This window comes from Rattus rattus, chromosome 1, assembly GCF_011064425.1.
Source record: "Rattus rattus isolate New Zealand chromosome 1, Rrattus_CSIRO_v1, whole genome shotgun sequence".
Taxonomy (NCBI): domain Eukaryota; kingdom Metazoa; phylum Chordata; class Mammalia; order Rodentia; family Muridae; genus Rattus; species Rattus rattus.
In genome coordinates this window covers 176,352,842-176,372,773 of record NC_046154.1, presented here as the reverse complement: position 1 = coordinate 176,372,773, position 19,932 = coordinate 176,352,842, and the positions used below count along the sequence as shown (strand labels likewise).

Sequence of the window (19,932 nt, the reverse complement as noted above, 5' to 3'; positions counted from 1 at the left end):
CTAAACATCGTCTTATAAATCTCCCAACAGCCTGAGGAGGTGAGTGTGATCATCACACACAGGTGCAGAGAGACCTGACTATCTTGCATTTTGGTATTGACTCAATAGAAACTAAAACAGTAGTCCATAAAAATACTAGCACGTGAATGTTCATAGTAGCTTTATTGTTAATAGGAAAAAATGAGAACAGCCCAGGTGTCCAAACTGGCATGTTGATGCCATGGACTGCTATAAAGAGGCAAAACGGAAGCAATGTGGACTGGGACAAGCTCAACAAAGTTGATGTACTTCAGTCTTCCCGCTAACTGGAAAACCACATACTTGCACACAAACCCACAGACTATGTTGTACGAGAAGCAAACTCGTATTGTTAAAAAAATCAGAGGGTTTGTGTGGCTAACTCCTTCTCTACCTTTCATCAGGTGTGTATTTGTAAATGTCTCTAGGATTCCCATTCACAGGAAGAGTTTCAACACAGCACAGATAAGTGAAGGTTACGTGTTTGAGGAATGCCATGAAGAATGCATCCTAAAAGGTGTGTTTTGGAAAGATTCTAGGGAAGGTGATGACAGCGATGGTTAGTGTTAAGCCTGCGGCGAGGAACATGGTGGGAACAGGCACAGCATAAGCAAAGGCAGGGGCTCAGCTACAAGCCAATGCGAGATAAAGGGTTCAGAATGTGTTCTTAGATTACTGGGAGCTAGTGAAGCCTTTGGAGGGACAAAATCAGAACTGTGATGTACAGAGATTGAGTTTGTGCTATGCTCAATGTAAATGCAACAAGTGGAAGGAACGACAGGAGCTACAGGAAGCTCTGGCATCAGCTGGTTCTGTTAGCGCTGGACACACCCTTGGCAGCCAAGACTGTCATAGGAAAGTCAAGACCCAACAGAAGCAAGGGGAGGTTGTGTATCTTAAGAATGTTTAGAGATCTCAAGGCACCTGGAAGAATGACTGATACATGGTTTTATTCTTGGCTAGGTGTATAAAGTGGGCTGTGGAAGAATATCAAATGGTTATCAGCAGAAGTTACTGATTGTGAAGTCCACTATAAGAAAGAAGGGAAATTATTAGAGCCCCAAAAACGTGACTGTTCCAGGATATTGCCCCTCTCTACCCTCATATCTCTATTCACTGAGCTTTGAGTTTTTCTTTTAATCTCCATTCAGTCTAGTTTGATTTGCTTAACCACTGTTGGAAGTGAGGAGTACCCTGGAGGGTCATTGACCTCCCAAGTGATACATCATTAAGGAAAACTGACTCCTTCTTTTGGCAGTCATCAAACACCCATATCTCCTAAGCTAATGTAGGGAATTCATGTCCATTCCTCCAACTCCACCTTGGTATTTTTTTTCTGGCTTGAGTTTGTGTATCCTGTGCATGCTGTCACACTTGCTGCAGATTCTAATGTGTAACTACCCAGCTGTGTCCAGAAAACATTGTTCCTTGAAGTCATCCTTTGCTTCTTATGATCTTTCTGCCTCCTCTCAACGGAGGAATGGATACAGAACATGTGGAAAACATCCACACAATGGAATATTTCAGCTATCAAAACAAGGACTTTATGAAATTGTAGAGGCAAATGGTTGAACTGAAAATATCATCCTGAGGAGCTAACCTAATCACAGAAAGACATACATGGTATGCACTTCATTGATAAGTGGCTATTAGCCCAAATGCTTGAATTACCCTAGATGCCTAGAACAAATGAAACTCAAGACGGAGGATCAAAATGTGAATGCTTCACTCCTTCTTTAAAAGGGGAACAAGAATACCCTTGGCAGGGAAGAGAGAGGCAAAGATTAAAACAGAGATGAAGGGACACCCATTCAGAGCCTGCCCCACATGTGGCCCATATACATACAGCCACCCAATTAGACAAGATGGATGAAGCAAAGAAGGTGAGACAGGAGCCGGATGTAGATCGCTCCTGAGAGACACAGCCAGAATACAGCAAATACAGAGGCTAATGCCAGCAGCAAACCACTGAACTGAGAATAGGACCCCATTGAAGGAATCAGAGAAAGAACTGGAAGAGCTTGAAGGAGCTCGAGACCCCATATGAACAGCAATGCCAACCAACCAGAGCTTCAGGGACTAAGCCACCCTAAAGACTATATATGGACTGACCCTGGACTCTGACCCTCATAGGTAGCAATGAATATCCCAGTAAGAGCACCAGTGGAAGGGGAAGCCCTGGGTCCCTAAGACTGAACCCCCAGTGAACTAGACTGTTGGGGGGGAGGGCGGCAATGGGGGGAGGGTGGGGAGGGGAACACCCATAAGGAAGGGGAGCGGGGAGGGGGATGTTTGCCCGGAAACCGGGAAAGGGAATAACACTCGAAATGTATATAAGAAATATTCAAGTTAATAAAAAAAAAGAAACCTAGGAGTCTGAGGGGCCAACCTATTCAAATCACCACAGCAATGTAGAACTTCATACACTTGTCAGCCTTATGCCTTCGCTCATGAGAGATATCATCTGTTGCCTTTTAAAACACTATTTGTGCTTGAAGTCGATATTAGGCTAATGATCACTTCATCAGAACTGTGAAGTTTCCTTCCAAAATATTCTAGTATAATTTGTAGAAAACATGTTACTTATTTATTGCATATCAAATATGGACACGGATTGTTCCTTTCTTAACAAATATGTGACCACTCTTATCCACTGAAAATATTTAAATTCTGCTATAATACTCACTAAAGGAAACACTGACTTGTGAGGGCGACTGGCTGACGAAACTCTGTAACACTAAAGACATTTTGTAGAGGAAGGAGAAAGGCAGGACGAAGAGAACAAACTTAATACAATCAGAATGTCTTATTTACTCATGAATTATGGCAGCGGAAGCAGGATGCTCAGGAGTTTTCTTGATTTTCTTACAACGTAAGTTTTTAATCAAACTATTAAGTATAGTTGCTATATAAAAGCTGGAAAGGTGGGGAGGCCAAGGCAAATAAAATAAATATTTCATATTAGTACTGACATAATCAAGGCAGAATGCATTTCCAGAAATTAAAATCTTTCATGCATTCATTCACACACCTATTTATAAATTCATGGAATTGGTTTATTTTTTCTGTGTTCAAGGACTTATTTATTCTTAAAGACCCCTCTGCTGAAAGACCTACTGAAAGCCTTGGAAATTAAGCACTTCAAAACAAAGACCTTAGTAAGAAGCAGGTAGGTGAGTAGGAAATAGCACAAAATCACTGTCATCTTCTAATGTAAGAAACAGGGCCCTAGGTGATATCCAGACTAATCTTGGGATGCTTTATGCTAGGAGCTCAGAGACGGGCTAACATGGGATTGAAGTTGAAACAGTAGTGATGTAGAGGAACTTTACACAGGCAGATTTCCAGGGAAAATAGTTAATGGGAAGGAAACAGCTCATGAATAAAGTAGCCTGATGGAATAAACTGGGCCCCAGGAGCTCTGAAGCCATGGTAGCTGGAGCATACAGAGGGAGATACAGGCTGGAGAAAACAACAAAGCAGAATGATCAACCCAGAGGGCATGCTGTGCTGGTGACATCATAGGATGTGCTCCCTGGAGAGAACGGTCAGATGCAGAATCGAGCTTGACTGTAAGGAGGCAATCGGGACTATCATGCTGTGTTTTGTGTGAGGATCGCAGTAACAGAGACGAAGAAAGGCAGCTGAATATGTGACATGCTCTGGACACAGGCAGACACAATGTTGAGTTTAACACACACAAGGGAAGCTTCTTTCTCTGGGTACCTGCCCAGTGTTTGTTAAAAACCTATCAAGAAGGGCTTATTTGTAAGCTCTTTTGACGTTCGTTTTTTCTTGTAAATATGTAAGAAGATGTGGAGTTTGGGAAATTTGTAGTAAAGGTAGCAGATATTGAACTTTCTGAATTGCCTGAAACAAAGCTTTGTCACCCTAACAGCCAGCTGGGTCATTTCGAGGCCAGCACCTCCCATCTAGAGACAAGTGTGCCAAGACCATAGCTGATTGCCCCGGTTCCTGAAAGCACACCGGAGCCCGGTCTAGGTGAAGCAGTTTATGGCAGATGACTGTCTCACTGTCACGAGCCCTGACGGACGCTGGATGATCTTGAAACTTGATCAGGGAGGGCAATTCCACCTCTGTAGAGAGAGACTTCTGTGACTCGTGCTAAGAGGCAAAGCTTTGATTGCTTCAAACAAGTGTCTGTGGTTGGTCCAAATACCCTCCTGGGCTTTCAAAGCAGTACGTTTGGGCTGACTCAGGCATGGGTCTGCTGCCAGTCCCTCCCTCCTCCTCCCCCTCCTTTTCCCCTCTCCCTATCCCAGTGGCTCTTGCCCATCTGCCAATTCCATATGCTGGACTTCTGAACAGTGCGCTCGTGTCTGGGGCTCTTTCCCAACTCTGTTCCTGGCTTCCAAGCATAAAGCCGGATCAAATGGCAAGTTCTGGTGGTGGACTGTGTGCAACGATACTGTCTACATGCTAAGTTCCCATCCTTAGCAAATGCCTTGAATCATCCTGGCTAAGCTTAGTTCCCAGTTTCCAAAGATCCATTGGCGCCTCAGGCTTTCAAGGGTGGCGATTTCCCTGTCTCACAGCCAAACTCGTTTGTTGCAGGAGTAGGTATCGCGAGTCATCCCAGCAGCTGCCAGGAAATTGTGGAAAGGGCTAAGCAGCCAGCAACCTGACAACAGAAGAAGCAGCTAGCTGAGCAGTTCCGGGATAGCCACGGAGACGAACAGGTGAAGTAAAGAGGTAGCAAGAACATGGTGAGCTGATAAAAGACTGCGAGGAGCTGGAGAGGACAGCCAGCGCGGCCTGTTCACAAGGATTGTTCCAGACAGCACTCAAGAGGGCCGCGGTTCTCTGATCCCAGGCTGAGAGCCATTGCCAAGGGCTACCGGTCCTGATACCCGAGCCTTGCTGAGGATCACTAGAGAGAGCTACTTGAGGTTGCTTCTGATAGCTCACCGTTATCAAATGAGAGCTGTTACAATCCAGCATTTGAGGAACTTCTTTTCTACCCACGATTGCTTTTCAAGCATGGGAGAAGAATCTTCAGCAAGCCGAATGGTTATGGGACTACCAACGATTCCCTGTAGGAGAGTTGAACGGTTTTGGCATCAACAAACGTGTGTGATCATGTGTTCGTTTCCTAAGAATAAAAGGAAAAGATTAAATCAAAAAGATTTGAGGGAAAGACAAAAGAGTTTGTGTAGACTGTAGATTGGGATACCTAATGGATATTCCAGTAGAAATATTAAATGCGCATCAGTATGCGGAATCCCAGAATGTGGGAGTCAGTCATTATCTCGTTCATTCATTATAAACCCTACAAAAATTATTACATGTTAGGTAACAGTGTTAGCAATGGGAATGCAAATGTAAAGAAAATCTAAGATCATCTCTTAGTTAAAAATTGCTTTCATACATGGGTGTAAACATAGCTTGATCAAGTAACCACAATGCCCTCCCTTGATTCTGTCTCCCTTGGCGGTGGCAGTGATGGCTTCTCCTCCTCTTCCTCTTTCCCTCTTTTCTTTCTTCTCTTTCTGAATAGTTATGCTTATCTTTCACGTCTTTTCCTTCTTTAAGTCTAGATTCTCTCTAGAGTATGTGACAGAAAGCTAGAGCTATTTGCTTTTGTGAGTCTGGCTTATCTCACTTAACGCAGTGATCTCCACTTCCGTCCATTTTCCTGCAAATGACTGAGGTTCGTTCCTACGCCTGAGTGATGAAATTCTATCACTTCAACATTAAATATGTTTTCTTCTGGGAGGATATAGAGATATAAAAGCAAATTGCTGTACTGCGCAGGAAGTAGTAACAGCAGAAAAAGGAAGGAAGCATTTTTGAATATCAGGTGGTGGTATGCTCTTTCTCTGAAGCTCGTTGATAAAAGAGAAAGAGTGACATTTTCAGAGTTGCTAAAAAGTTTGCAGTTGGTAGTATTTTATCTTTAGTATGAATATGCTGCCAAGTTACTGGAATAAAATTATTGAATGTAATCCTGTAAGTGTGCATGAGACCCGTGAATGCTGAGCTTCTGATCTTCAGAAGTCACTACGGAGAATGCTTTCCCAGCACAGGCAGAGACAACTAGAAGATCTGAGAGTAGACATATCTCTTACATTGTGTTTTGATCGATTCGTTTTACCACCTTTCAGGGAATAACATTATCCAATGAGAAACTCAATGGACACCAGTTTCATCTCCATCTCTTTTAATATTGTCTGGGCAAGTTCAGATTTTTTTTTTCCAAGGTATGTTTTAAAATAGCGAGAGGCAGTTTCTTGGCAACAAAATACATATCAAATCTGATTCTCAAATGTTTGCTGCTGTTATTACCTACTCTACTTAATTAAGGACTTTGTCGACATCCTGTCCTAACTCTCTCTGTATTTGCCTCACAAAGAGCCGTGAAAACAGCAGGAAAACAGGCTTGAAATCAGTGGTTTTATTGTTTCTGGTGACCTCCTGGAAAGTATGAAATAGGGTGGCAGGGGGGTGGGGAGGAGCAACTGGCTAGATAATCTCTCGGTTGCCTGGGTTATTTGCTCTCAGTACAGAATCAAGAATGAGACTATTGAACAAGCAGGAGTGGAGTGTAGTCAGATCCCCCTTCTCTCTGTCTCTGTTCTTTCTCTATCTCTCTATCTCTCTGTCTCGGTTTGTTTCTCTGTCTGTCTCCCTTTGTGTGTGTGTGTGTGTGTGTGTGTGTGTGTTTGAAAGTTTCTGTTTGTGAATGTGTGTATGCGTGTGCCATGAAGAACATGTGGATGTCACAGGACAACCTTAGGTGTTGTTTCTTCCCTTTCTCCTTGTTTAATACATGGTCTCTTGTTCCCTGCTACACATGCCAAGTTAGCTGGCCTAAAACCTCTCAAAAATTCTCTTGTCTCTACCACCCATCTCACAGTAACAGCACTAGGATTAGATACTTGCTACTATGACTGGCTTTATGTATGTTCAAGTCATCCAAACTTGGATTCTCCCACTTGTATAGCATTTTTGTCTGATTTATCTTCACCAGGCTTCACTCTCTTAGGGCGTGCCTCTGTGGGAACGCATACACATACAGGTATGTGCATGCACAAGTCCTGTATTCATGGGGGTGCCATTCTGTGAGCATGAGGATGTGTCTGTATGTGTCTATGTGTGAACATGTGAGTGTGGATGTGTATGAGTATGTGTGTGTGTGTCAGTGTGTATGAGTGTGTCTCTGTGTGTATGTGTGTGAGTGTATGTGAGTGTGTGTGTATGTATGTGTGTGTATGTGTGTGTGTATGTATGTGTCTGAGTGTGTGTGTGTGTGTAGTATGTAGGCTAAAGGTAAACTCTGGGTGTTGTTCTCCAGTAGCTCTTCATGTTGTACATTAAGACAGCGTCTCTCCTTGAACCTGTACACACCAATTCAGCTAAAGTGGCTGGCCAGTGAAGCCAAAAGATTCACTTGTCTCTGCCTCCCTGTGCAGAGAGGAAAGTTCAGGTTTCAGTACAGATCCTTTTTACATCTGTTCTGATGATTGAACTTAGGCCCCCCTTGTATGGCAAGCACACGACTGACTGAGCTATCTACCCAGCCCTCAGTTCTCACTGTGTCTTCCTTTGTGACTGGGATGTTGTTCTTGTGAACACATTCGCCCTTCCCACACTAAGCCCTCAGGAGCAGGATGCTCTCCAGCCCTTCCTGCTCTTGGCTTCTGCAGCTGTGATCTTTTAGGTTTTGTTGGGAGCCTTCTCTTTAGGCATCAGCTCCTACCAAGTTCATTCAGGATGGTGCTGACATACGGCTCCATTCTTTTGTTTGGAATATTCTGTCATTTGAGATTTCCAGGCTACTGTCCTTCTAAAGATATATCATTTCAATACAAATTAAACCATAAATGATAGATGCTGGTTACGTTTCTGCCCCTTGGACTAGCAGGATGAATTAAAAGCTGGCTGACATTTAGTACAAGTATGAATGCGCTTGGGAAGATTTGCAAAATAAGCTGTGATCCAGTGGTATTTTGTGTCACCCTCTAACATGTGGGATTCCTTTTGAGGGAAGGTGGTGTGTGTGTGTGTGTGTGTGTGTGTGTATTCACAAAGCGGCCAGAGGTTGAGGTTGATATTAGGTGTCACCCTCAATCACTTTAACTATTCCCACCTTATTTGGTGAGACAACATCTCTCACTGACCTAAAACTCACTGGTTTGGCTATATGGATGGACATTAAGACATGATGGGGTCTGATGTCTCTGCCTCTCCAGCACTGAGATCACAAACATATGCCTGTCTTTTTTTTTTTTTTTTTTTTTTTTTGTGTGTGTTTGTTTGTGTGTTTTGTTTTTGGGGACCAAACCAAGGTCCTCATGCTTTCCAGGGAGAATTTTACAAACTGAGCCTCCAGATGCATGGATTTCAGAGATCCCCTGTAGCTAACGCTGTGCTGTTTCTATCACGTGGTGCATTGCTCTGTAGTATTGTTAGCACATGAAACTACATACATGTACACCTGCTTGTATGCTTACACATATTCCACTTTTACAGACACAGTGGATTTCTCTGTTGCTCTTTGTCTCTGCCTTTCATTGGAGAGAGACTGGATTTCTATTTGCCTGTGATGGAAATGTGCTACCCTGTGTGCGGGGAAGCACCTTATCTGATAAGCACGAAGAGCATTAGCGACAGCACATTCAGAGTTGTCAGGGAGAGGGCATTGGCTTCCGCAAATGGAATCATGGAAAGCGAAGCGATGCCTTCAAGAGCATTTTCTCCTCCTGCTTGACATTGATCCTTCCTCCACAAGCCAGCTCATTATCTTGTGGGCAGAGGAGAATTGTGCCGATATGATTTGTGGTAGTTTTACAAGAGGGAGTGGGAAGAAGGTAAGACTATTCAGTATCATGCTTTGAGTGGCAGAGGTCTGTAACTAGTAACTAGTATACTCACAGAAAAAGAAAAAGGATTTGTGGGACAAAAGTACATCTAAATGTCATGGAGATTATCCTAAAAGAACATGCAAAGAAGCCTCACCGGGTGCAGTTCTAGGCCAGGCTAGCATTTAAAAGAATGGGCAGGGAAAACATGCCATTTTTCTGCCTCCTTCTTTAGTCTGCCCTACAGTGTGAAAATAATTTGATTCCCTTTTGGGTCTTTGTAGCTTTTTGGTGCATTTCCAAGGGCAAATTAAAGACAATTGTTGGGCTAAGGAATGCATTGCAGTTACTCAAGTCAAGGGCTCATAATTGGTACAAATAAAGGAATGCATTTGCTCCAGGAAGGTCCTGAGATCAAACGGGTCTAATGCAATTGTCTTTAAAGGATTCTTCCCGTCACGTTTAAAGTGTCTGTAACCCCGTCAACTTACACCGAAAGTTCCTTTCGGCTTTCTGGAGAGGGCAGTGTTAGACACTTATTTTTGTTTAAACCAAGTGACCTCTGCCCTCTTCCACACAGGCTTACATGTGTCCGTATGTGTTCTTGGTGGCTATTCCTCTCAGACATTGTGCATTAATGCTAGGGATACTATAGGAAAAATGGATCAAGAACCTAGGTAGCATCTGGAACAAGGAATTTTCTCTTTTAAGGAGACTATACTAAATAAAGCTTACTGGACTGCCACGCGTTCTAAATCCACTCTTAAAATTTATTCTTAAAGCAATGAATAGAGTCTGCTGGATCCATTACATCTGTCATTTTCTCTCCAATTCCCTCCGTTCCCTGATTTGGATTCCCCAGGCCCATGATCTTGCTCTCAACAGATAACGTTTCTGTTCATTCTCTTAATGGACCCTCTTGAAGAATGATGCTATACTCCACTTCCTCATGCCCTCCAAGTTCTCCACCTAGCCTCTGGCCACATTCCAGCGAAAGATATTCTCAATGAAGTCAGCTATTTCAAATTTATTTGTTTGTTAGTTTATTTGTTTGTTTTGAAAGATAGGCTATATGGGGAAGATGTCCTTAGACTCCTGATTCTTTTTAGTCTACTCTCCAACTGCTGAGGTCACAACCTTTGACACCACGATGACTTTATGGGAGGCTAGATATTCAACCAAGGATTTTATGCACATTAAGTAAGCATTCTGCCAACTGCACTCTGCTCCTGGGCCAACCAACATTCCCTGACTCATTATACTGGATTTCAAAAGCGTAAGATATTAAGCCTCACTCTTCCTTTCTCTTCTAGATCATTTGAATTGAATTTTCTCTTATTTAAACATTTAATTTTCATCTTAATATTCAGGTTGTTCTATTTCTGTTTACTCCAGGGATTTCACTGCTCATTTGGGGCATAAGTGAAGTGGGGCATTTTCTTGTCTGTAAGTGTTCTTGGATGTTTGGAGTTAAGCAGCACATAAACCTTTGAATATCCTCTCCTCTCCCCTCTCTTGTTGAAGCCCCAGGTTGCCACTCCCTCCAGAATTGAAATTCCAATTCTAAAGTAGCATATGACAGTGTTACTAATATTTTAGTTATGGTTTAAAAATGATAGACAGGCTGGGGAGTCATCAGACTACATTTCTAATAGTTTGTTTTCCTCTTAGTTTTAGGACATTTTCTTTAAAATGACAATGTTTGTAAACCATATATAAAAACATTATCAAAATTAAGACATTTAAAAAAATGGCGAAATAAATATTGCTGTAAAAATCTTAGCAGTGAATAACTCCAGAAAGATTGGCAATTGTAGCTGTGGTGAGATTTCAACTTTAAATGATTATTTTTTAATATTAGTTCTTTGGAGACTTTGTACAGTGTTTGGGGTCAGAGTGAAACCTTTCCCAGATCCAGCCCTCATCCACTCACCCTCATATTCACTCACCCTCATGTCCTTTTAAAAGACTCCAATCCATGCATCTGTGCTGCCCAAGTATTCTTAGATGTGTGTCTTTCTACCAGAACATGGTTGACTCACTAGGGGCAACAATTTTAGAGAGAACTTACAATCCACTTTTTAATCCTTAACAATTCTCAACAGGTCTAAAGATAGGGAAGACATTTTGTACCCAACTTTCTTCTCCATGCTGCAAATTGGCTTGTCTTGGGCTTGAGTGTGCATGCCGTCACAACGGATGTAAGTTCATATGTGCAATTGTCTCGCCATAGCCTGAAGATACTGTTTCTTTGGGTCATCCCGGCCTCTTGTTTTTACATCCTTTTTTTATGCTCTTTTGCAATGTTCCCTGATCCTTGGAAGGTCCCGGTACAGAATACTTGTTCAATTTACACCTGCACATTCTGTAGTCTATTTTTTTTCACTTTGGCAAGTTGTGGGTCTCTATATTAGTCATCATCTACTGCAAATGGAAGCTTCACTGAGGGGCATTGAGCGATGTATTTATCTATGAATATAATTATAAGTCATTCGGAGTTTGTTTAATATTTGCAAATTAATAGTAGTAGGGTTTTCCCTAGGGCTTATTACTTGTTGAGCCATGGATACTTGGCCCAAATGATGATGTCCAGGTGTAGATTTCATCCTATGAAGAAACACTTAAATCCAATCAGAAAGCAGTTGGTTACACCCATGATGTTCATGCCACTATTGCACTATTGGTCAAGTCTTACCAGGTCTGTCATTCCTATAATGTGAAGGCCTCACAACAGGGTAAGGCTGATGATTACATTTCTCCTTCAGTAACAAGTTTGTCACTATTAGAATGACATGGAGTTAGAACAAAGTTAGAACATTTTCCCATGTTCTGCTGCCCAATTTTGTGGTGTCTTCAGGTATAAGCTCTTACTTTCAAGTGCAGGGAAGCACTGACAATAGCCTATGATGTTAACTAAGAGCATTGGCAATAACCTATAATATTTGAAGGTCTAAGGGACACCAGTAGCCAATAATGGCAAAGGGAGTAATCCATTCTCAGGACTGGGGCTTTTGTTTATTCATCTATGTGTCCCGTAGGGCCATTGTTGCTGAATTATAGAGTAACACATTATACATATATTACATATTAATTAAGATACATAGCATGTATATTAGTTTTAAAACATATATAATATTTTTGTTTAGGAAGTGTTAAGAGCAGAAGAGTTCCCTACGATTTTTAAAAAATAGGTTTTTAGGTAGAGCAGGCAATATGTGGAAGGATAAATGACTTTAAATTCTTTTTTTTGCCATTTTGATAATTTTTGATTGCACAGTTCAATCATGTTTAAAAATATTCACACTGCTGTTTAACCAATCTCAGAAAACTCTTTGCCAAAACTAAAATTCAATACAAATGAAATTAACAGGACTTATACAGCAACATAATGTAACTAATACACCATGACATGACTTGACCCAACCTGTCCATTTCCCAGTTCTCCTTTGCACCTGGGAGGCAACCATTTTATCACCGTGCTCTGACTCCGCCACAAGAGTATAGCCAATTATCACAGCATACCCAATTTCATAGCTAAAAGGTTTCTTCAGTGGTTTTGAAGTTCTATGTAGCATTTCAATAATTTATTCTTATTAAGGTATTTATTACTTGATGGGATGTAGTCTGTAGGTAATTTCTTCTGATTAATATAATTGGCAGAGGTGCACACTCTTGCACTCTAATTTCTTCTTTACATAATCAAGACAAGGGAGACAGGGATTGTAAATACATTCAGTGGGTATGGTAGTGAATCTCTGTTGGAATTTGTGTGACTTTAGGGCATCAAGCACACCACTTTACAAGTCAGTTTCCTCATCTGTCACATGAAGGTGACTTTAGCCAGGCTAACAAGCACAACTGTGCAATTCACATCAAGGATTCAGAATATTCTTTAAACACTATTATTTTTAAAATTTCACTACACTTGCTGGTAGTCAGGCATGCACACGTGGCCTCGTTGTTTTTCCTTCTTACAGAACGAAAGCATAGTTTTGTATTGTAAAACTTAACCATTGTATTGCATTATTACTCTACATCGTTTGATGAACTCATCCCTTGGATCTTTGGGTGATTTGTTTATTCCCAGATTACTATGATGTTGAATTCTTCTATGCCCCTCTCTCTACTCAATGAACAAATCAGTATTGATTCTTTGTGAGTGTTCAAATAACAGCCCAGAACCTCTCTATCTCCCTTCGCGGTTTTGTTTCATTGAATAACTAGACGGTGAAAAGGTGTTCTCAATTAGTGAATGTTTAGACAGTCATTGCTTACGAGTGGGTTTTACTTTAGTTAGTACCAGTTGCTTACTGTGTTGACATTCACATCAGCCTTCAGTCCAGACGGAGAAGTAATTCCTTTAAAACGGTTTCAAAACATGATAGTCACTTATCATTGGCTAGGGATAGTCCTTTGCCCTTATAAACTCTGCCCCTGACTGATTAAGGGCGGTTTATTTTGAAAGGCTCCTTCATAGAAGCAATGAAGTCTTTTGAAACGAGCTCGCAGGGCCTGTTTACCAGTAATGCCACCACATACATTTAACTAGCAACTGTTTGTGAATTCAGAGCCAGAAGGCTCTCTGCAGGTATGGCTTTCAGTAGGTTGTAAAATACTTAAACAGATGGGACACTGTTATTAACATGGGCAATATATTTTCATTGTATTAGGGTTGAAAGTGATTTTCCAGATAATGGCTTAGACAAATGTTTGTGGAGTCTGTCCAGTTAATCTGCCAAAATGTGGCCTGACTTTCAGGAGCAATTCTACTCTTACTGAATGTTTCTGATTAAATATTTAAGTCTTGTGAACTTCTTGCCACATTATTGAAGAACCTCTGTTAATTCTCAGACGGCCTGCTATCACGTTACTTAGCTCAATAGTGACCACCAAAAATCCATTTGAAACAAAATAGCCACATGTTTTGTTACATACTAGGTGACTCATTAAAACCATAGTCATAACAAGGTCCTTTTATATTTCCATAGACCTCATGAAGTGAAGGTCGGAGAATTATTTCATAATTACTAGATCACATACTGTACGCAGGATCCCAACCACCAGATTTGTTTACCCCTCAAAGAAACATCTATTTATTCCACCAGAAAATTGTCTCTTATACAACAATTGTGTCAGATGCTAAGCAGAGAGAGAGACAGAGAGACAGAGAGAGAGAGCGAGAAAGAGAGAGAGAGAGAGAGAGAGAGAGAGAGAGAGAGAGAGAGAGAGAGAGAAGAAAAGGGAGGAAGGAATTCACAAAGACAAGAAAATAACTGAAATTTCAAAAGTGCAATTTAAATTGCTCTAGTTAGGGCTATTGTGGGGCTATAATATCTAACAGCTGTTTGACCCAGTTAAGTCAGTTTTTCCACCTCAGCTACAATTGCCTTACTAAGAGGGAGGGTATTAATGATGCACACCTCCAGAGCTGCTGGAAGAATTAAGTGAGATATGGGTGCCACATTTAAATAGAAGTCCTGGCTAGTAAAAAGAGAAAACAACCAACGAATCTTAGAAACAAGAATAATATAATTTTGAAAAATTGGGAGTTCATAGACTCTGGGGTACCACTTTACCCTTTCCAATTTCCTTAGCTAATAAATGTCTTAGGTACTATTTTTGCACTTTTTTAAATTTTCTGTTTATGGAGTCCTTAAAGTGGTGACCTTCCTCTCTATTGCTAATAGCTCTGAGAACTGGACAAGCCATAATAGGAGCTTGTGATTTGGTTGATTTTCTATTGCATCATTTTATTTTTACCTGTGATTTCTTGGCTCCACTTACAAATCAATGCTGCTAGGCCAACACTCTGTCAATCAACAAAAAAAAACAAAAAACCAAAGGAGGAGGAGGAGGGAGGAGGAGGAGGAGGAGGAGGAGGAGGGAGGAGGAGGAGAAAAAAAAAGAAAGAAATGAAAAAGTAAACTTTAAATTTTATATTCCTTCCAGATGTTGCTGTAAATCATCCCAAACACAGTAGCAAAGCCAAGCCACTACACATTGTTCTGGAGGCCCACAGGAGTCAATAGATCAGCCGGGGTATATTTCTGCATGTTCTCTAGGACAATCTATTCTCTAGCTTCTAGAGGCTTTTCTTTCTCTGTGGTTCTTAAATCTGTACCACTTCAATTCTGATTATCTGGTCACAGCATCATCTCTGACTCTTGATTCTCCTGACTTCCAGTAATGTTTATGACTACAAACAGGTAGAGACAACTGAAGGTATGCTTGCAATTCACTATGTTTAATCTCTCCACATGCTAGCATGTCCGTTGGTTACAGAAATGAGGACATGGATGTCTTCACAAAGCCAAGGTCATGGGTACAGGGTACAACAGGGGACACATTCTATTTTAATTGGTAGTTAATTGAACACAGGCATTGCAGGCCATTCCCTCTTATTCTTTTTTTTTTTAATTATTATTATTATTTTTTATTATTAAGAATATTTCTTATATACAAAGTGTTATTCCCTTTCCGGTTTCGGAAATCCCCCTCCTTCCTTTGGGTGATTGCCGCCCTCCCCCAACTGTCTAGTTCACTGGGGGTTCAGTCTTAGCAGGACCCAGGGCTTCCTCTTCCACTGGTGCTCTTACTAGGATATTCATTGCTACCTATGAGGTCAGAGTCCAGGGTCAGTCCATGTATAGTCTTTAGGTAGTGGCTTAGTCCCTGGAAGCTCTGGTTGCTTGGCATTGTTGTACATATGGGGTCTCGAGCCCCTTCAAGCTCTTCCAGTTCTTTCTCTGATTCCTTCAACGGGGGTCCTATTCTCAGTTCACTGGACAAACACTTTTTCTTAATAAACACCATCAGGTTCCAGTAGGACAAACTGGGGAAAGAGTGTTCAAAGAAAGTTTGATTGCTCTGGAAAGAGCCTCTACAACATTGTTGATGAATTTGTTTCAGGGAACAAGGATTCTCTGAAATTCACAGATGCTTCACATTGAAAGAAAGACAATTAACAAAGACATTCACTCAGGACACCTTGTAGACGGGAATGTACTTTGAACTCTGTGTTACTAGTGAAGCATGGACCCTTAGAGATATTAAATATCTAGCTTAAGGTCACAAGCTACAATATAGTACACAGTACAAGCGACAAAGGTCAAGACTATCGATGCTAATGTCTGAGGGCACCAGAAATCTGGTCCCTTGTATTGCTGAGAAATTCCCTTTAAGGCCTTGTTTACACTGTAGAATGTCCTTAATATTTCAGATGGCTGTCTTAAGAATATAGGGGAGCCTCTCAACCCACAGGTAGCATTTTTTGTCTTACCTTCTTATTCCTTCAAAAATGCTAAGCCAGTAATCTTTAATCTCCTTTGACTGATTAGAAAAAATATATGTATATAAATAATTTACATTCAAATGTATAAATGAATATGTATATCTACATATAAACATATAGAGGCTATTTACATTACCTTATTTAATTGATTACATTATGGAGGAGAGTTACTATTACATTCAAGTGCAATCTGGGATAGCACAAGCAAGCAGATGTTACATCCATTTGAAATAAATATTAATATATTCAATCCATTTAATATATTCCTTATTGTTATGTCATTGACCAATAAAGCCAATGGTTGAACATAAAGAGAAGCCAATAAAACAAAGCATTTAAAAAGGTACCTCACTATTCTACAGATTCCATAAGCTTTTTCTGATAGAGTTGGTACATTTTGAACCAAGCTTTGTCATCTGGATTCGTGTTTACATTATGAACCAGTATTTTACAGATTGAATTTGCTTGTATCCTCTTTCTACTCTAGGTAACAATTCCCTGAAAACCAAGGTCACACTGCTTTTTACTGTCATCATGTAGTGTCTGGTGGCTAGTCAGAGGTCTGAGGTGGAAAGAGTACAAGTTAAAGCTTGCCTCTAGGCCACAGATGGTGCAAAGTCAGTCTCTCTTAAAAGGGGAAGTTTAAAACTAAATAAATGGATGGATAGATAGATAGATAAATAATAGAAAGAAAGATAAAGATAAAGATATAAATAGATAGATGATAGATAAAAAGAAAAAAGAAAGATAGACAGACAGATAGATAGATGGGGGGACTGAGGAAATAGTTCAGTTGTAGAATATTTGCCTAACATACATGAGGTCTTAGGGTTGATCCCTTTTGCAGAAACAACAACAACAACAGAAAGGAAAGGAAAAGAAAGGAAAGGAAAGGAAGAAAGAAAGAAAGACAGAAAGAAAGAAGGAAAAAAACTCTGTGTCTCGTCTTTTAGTTTATTGTGCATTAGAATTAATAAAATACTCTATGGGAAGCTGGAGAGAGAGCTCAGTTGGAAGGTGTATGTCAGGAAGCATGTGAATGAACCACCTACAAACATGCACATGAACACACACAAACACACACACACAAATAAATAAAATAAAAATAACGTATATTGAAATGTCTTGTTGTAAGGAATCTCTTCTTTCCTTGTGGTGCTTGAGATTTAAGGATAAACTTAGAGTTTTAAGTCTTTATGAAAGAATGTGCCTAATCCTGTAGAGACTCGATGCCTCAGTGAAGGGGGAATACTGACTGGGGTGGGGGTGTGGGTGTGGGTGGGGGTGGGGAGGGAGGGTAGCACCCTCTCAGAGGTGAAGGGAGGGCATAGGGGGTAAAGAACTTTGGCAGGCGGGACTGGGAGTGGGGCGATATTTAGCATGTAAATAAATAAAATAATTAATTAAAAAGTACAGATAGATTCAGCCATAAAGGATGCAATTGTGTCCTTGGCAAAGGAATGAGTGAAACTGGAAATCATCAGTTCAAATGAAAGAAATCAGACGGAGAAGGAAACATACTGTATGTTTTCTGTCATTTGTAGGATCTAGATTTCAAAATTTGATGAAAGTAAAACAGACTCTTTGAGAATAGGAAATGTGTTATGGGTGTGATAATGCTAATGGAAGCACATGTATATGTATATGTAAGTAATCTATATATATACAATGGTATTGAAATCAATTACTTTGTAAACTTAGTATATGCTAATAGGACTACATAAAACTTTATTTTCCTCACAGCTGATATAATCATATATCGAATGTCCCCCCAAAGAATTAACAGCAGTAAAAAAAAAATTGACATTGATTGCTGGTAAGGGTGAAGAACTGAGTTATGATTGGTGGAAGTAGAAAGTGATACACTTTGAAAGTCGATTTGATGCTTCCTTCACAGCCAAACTTGGTTTTAACCTGTCCTACTCTAGCAATTACGCTGCTGTGCGTATGGCCTTTTGTGTCTCATTTCTTTCACTAAATGTTGTAATCACAGTGACAGAACCCAGAGTCACATGACAAAAAAAGCACACCTCAAGTGAAGAATTGTCTAAATCAGATTAGCCAGTGAGCATGTCAACGAGGTACTTCCTTAACTGACAAATGAGGGCCACCTCCCTACGTATGCTGCCATCCCTAGGCAAGTGCGTCTTGGCTGTGTAAAAAATGGTAGCCAAGCAAGTCAGAGGGGACGAACGGGTAAGTAGTGTTCTTCCATGGCCTGGGCCTTAGTTCATGCCTCCGAGTTCCTTAAAATCCAGCTTCCTTTTCTTGATGATGATCTGTATCCTGTAAGCCAAAGAAACCATTTTCTGTCTCACGCTGTGTTTGGACAAGATGTTTGTCCCAGTCACAGGAACCAAACCAGAGTGAATATATACTTACATTTCTTCCTTATCTTTCTACGTCCTTATACCTTATTTTCATTGTTGAAGACTAATCTTTTACATGGTTATGTTACAGTTTTCTTACCAATTTGATAAATATCAGTTGGAGTGGCATCTTGGTCACCTCCAATAGTTTGGCAATCATGTTTCGAAGATCCTTTAAAATGTCCTTTTACTTAAACCTTACTCATAGATTTAGGTAAAATAACATTTGTTTTAAAAATGTATCTGGCTGAACACTAACTGAATGTTCGACAGCTGTTCTGTATGTAAGTTAGTCTTAACTTACTCCTTCCCAAAACTCACAAAAGTTGTATCCCTTAAAAGGTTAGGTTCATACTTTCATAATTTTTTATGATTTATATTTGTTTGAGGCAGAATACGTAAGAAGCGGTTTTTCAGGAGAAAATCTCTCAGTTTTGAGACTGGCTTCTCTTCATTTGAAGGCTTGTAAGCAAGAAAAAAATTCTTTGAGCACTTTTTATTGTGCTCAAAACACCCACCACTTTAATTGCAACCCATACCATAGGCAAATGGGGGATGGGATCAGCTATAAAATCCAACCAAACACCTATTTCCTGTCTTTTTTTTTGCAGGGGGGGGTCTTTTTCATTTTATGAAACCAGCTTTTCATATTTCTTGGTGAGTCATCTTCCTTATTAGCTACTGCCTGTGTTCACAGCTGAATGGTTTTCACAGTCTCTTTCTGCTCATAACCTCTGGAAAGCCAGACATCTCTTTCAAAACATAAAAGATTTCTGTTGAAATTAGTTGAAGCTAGATGCTTCCACAATTACAATTACGTTAAATTCTTTCTGAGTCTCTGATAAATTCTTATTGTAGTCTGTCCCATTAGCCATTCATATCTGTGACATTCTTTCTGATGGTCTGCATTCAGATCTGTGCTGAGCAGGGAGGCCTTTTAACTACACAAGTGAGACAGCATCTTACCCCTCTCTAAAGCCACGACATGATATGATCATGTCCCTGAGGCTGGATTTTACTGGCGTTGTCCTAGCTTTGATTTTTGCCCTGACTCTATGTGCTTTTATAACCGTTTGCCCCAAAGCCTGAAATGAGAAACTTAATTTTCATCCCATAAAGGCTTCATTTCTTACTTTTTCTTATGGATTCTGTTTTAAAATGGAGCAGTTCTTTTCCAAACCTCATCTTGCTCCTCACATACATTAGCTTAAATGGCTAAAGTCGAATAGTATTTTCACCACGCTGTCTCCTCGGCATAGGGTTCCTGGGGCCTCTTTTCTTTAACTCATTGTGAATGGCAGTCCCAGCGTTGATACTACAGTAGATACTCCACCAAGCTTCCCGGTGCCTGTCCAGCCTCTATTCCAGTCTTATGAGTGAAATATGAAAACAGAACCACCCAGTTCCCAAACAAGCAGGAGTCACTTGGATT

General features: G+C 40.5%; 1 pseudogene; it reads right to left on the bottom strand.

Moving 5' to 3' along the window:
• LOC116913132 overlaps nt 1–18,660 on the bottom strand; it is a 91,140-nt pseudogene extending 72,480 nt beyond the window's left edge.
• Between the last annotated feature and the right edge of the window lie 1,272 nt (nt 18,661–19,932).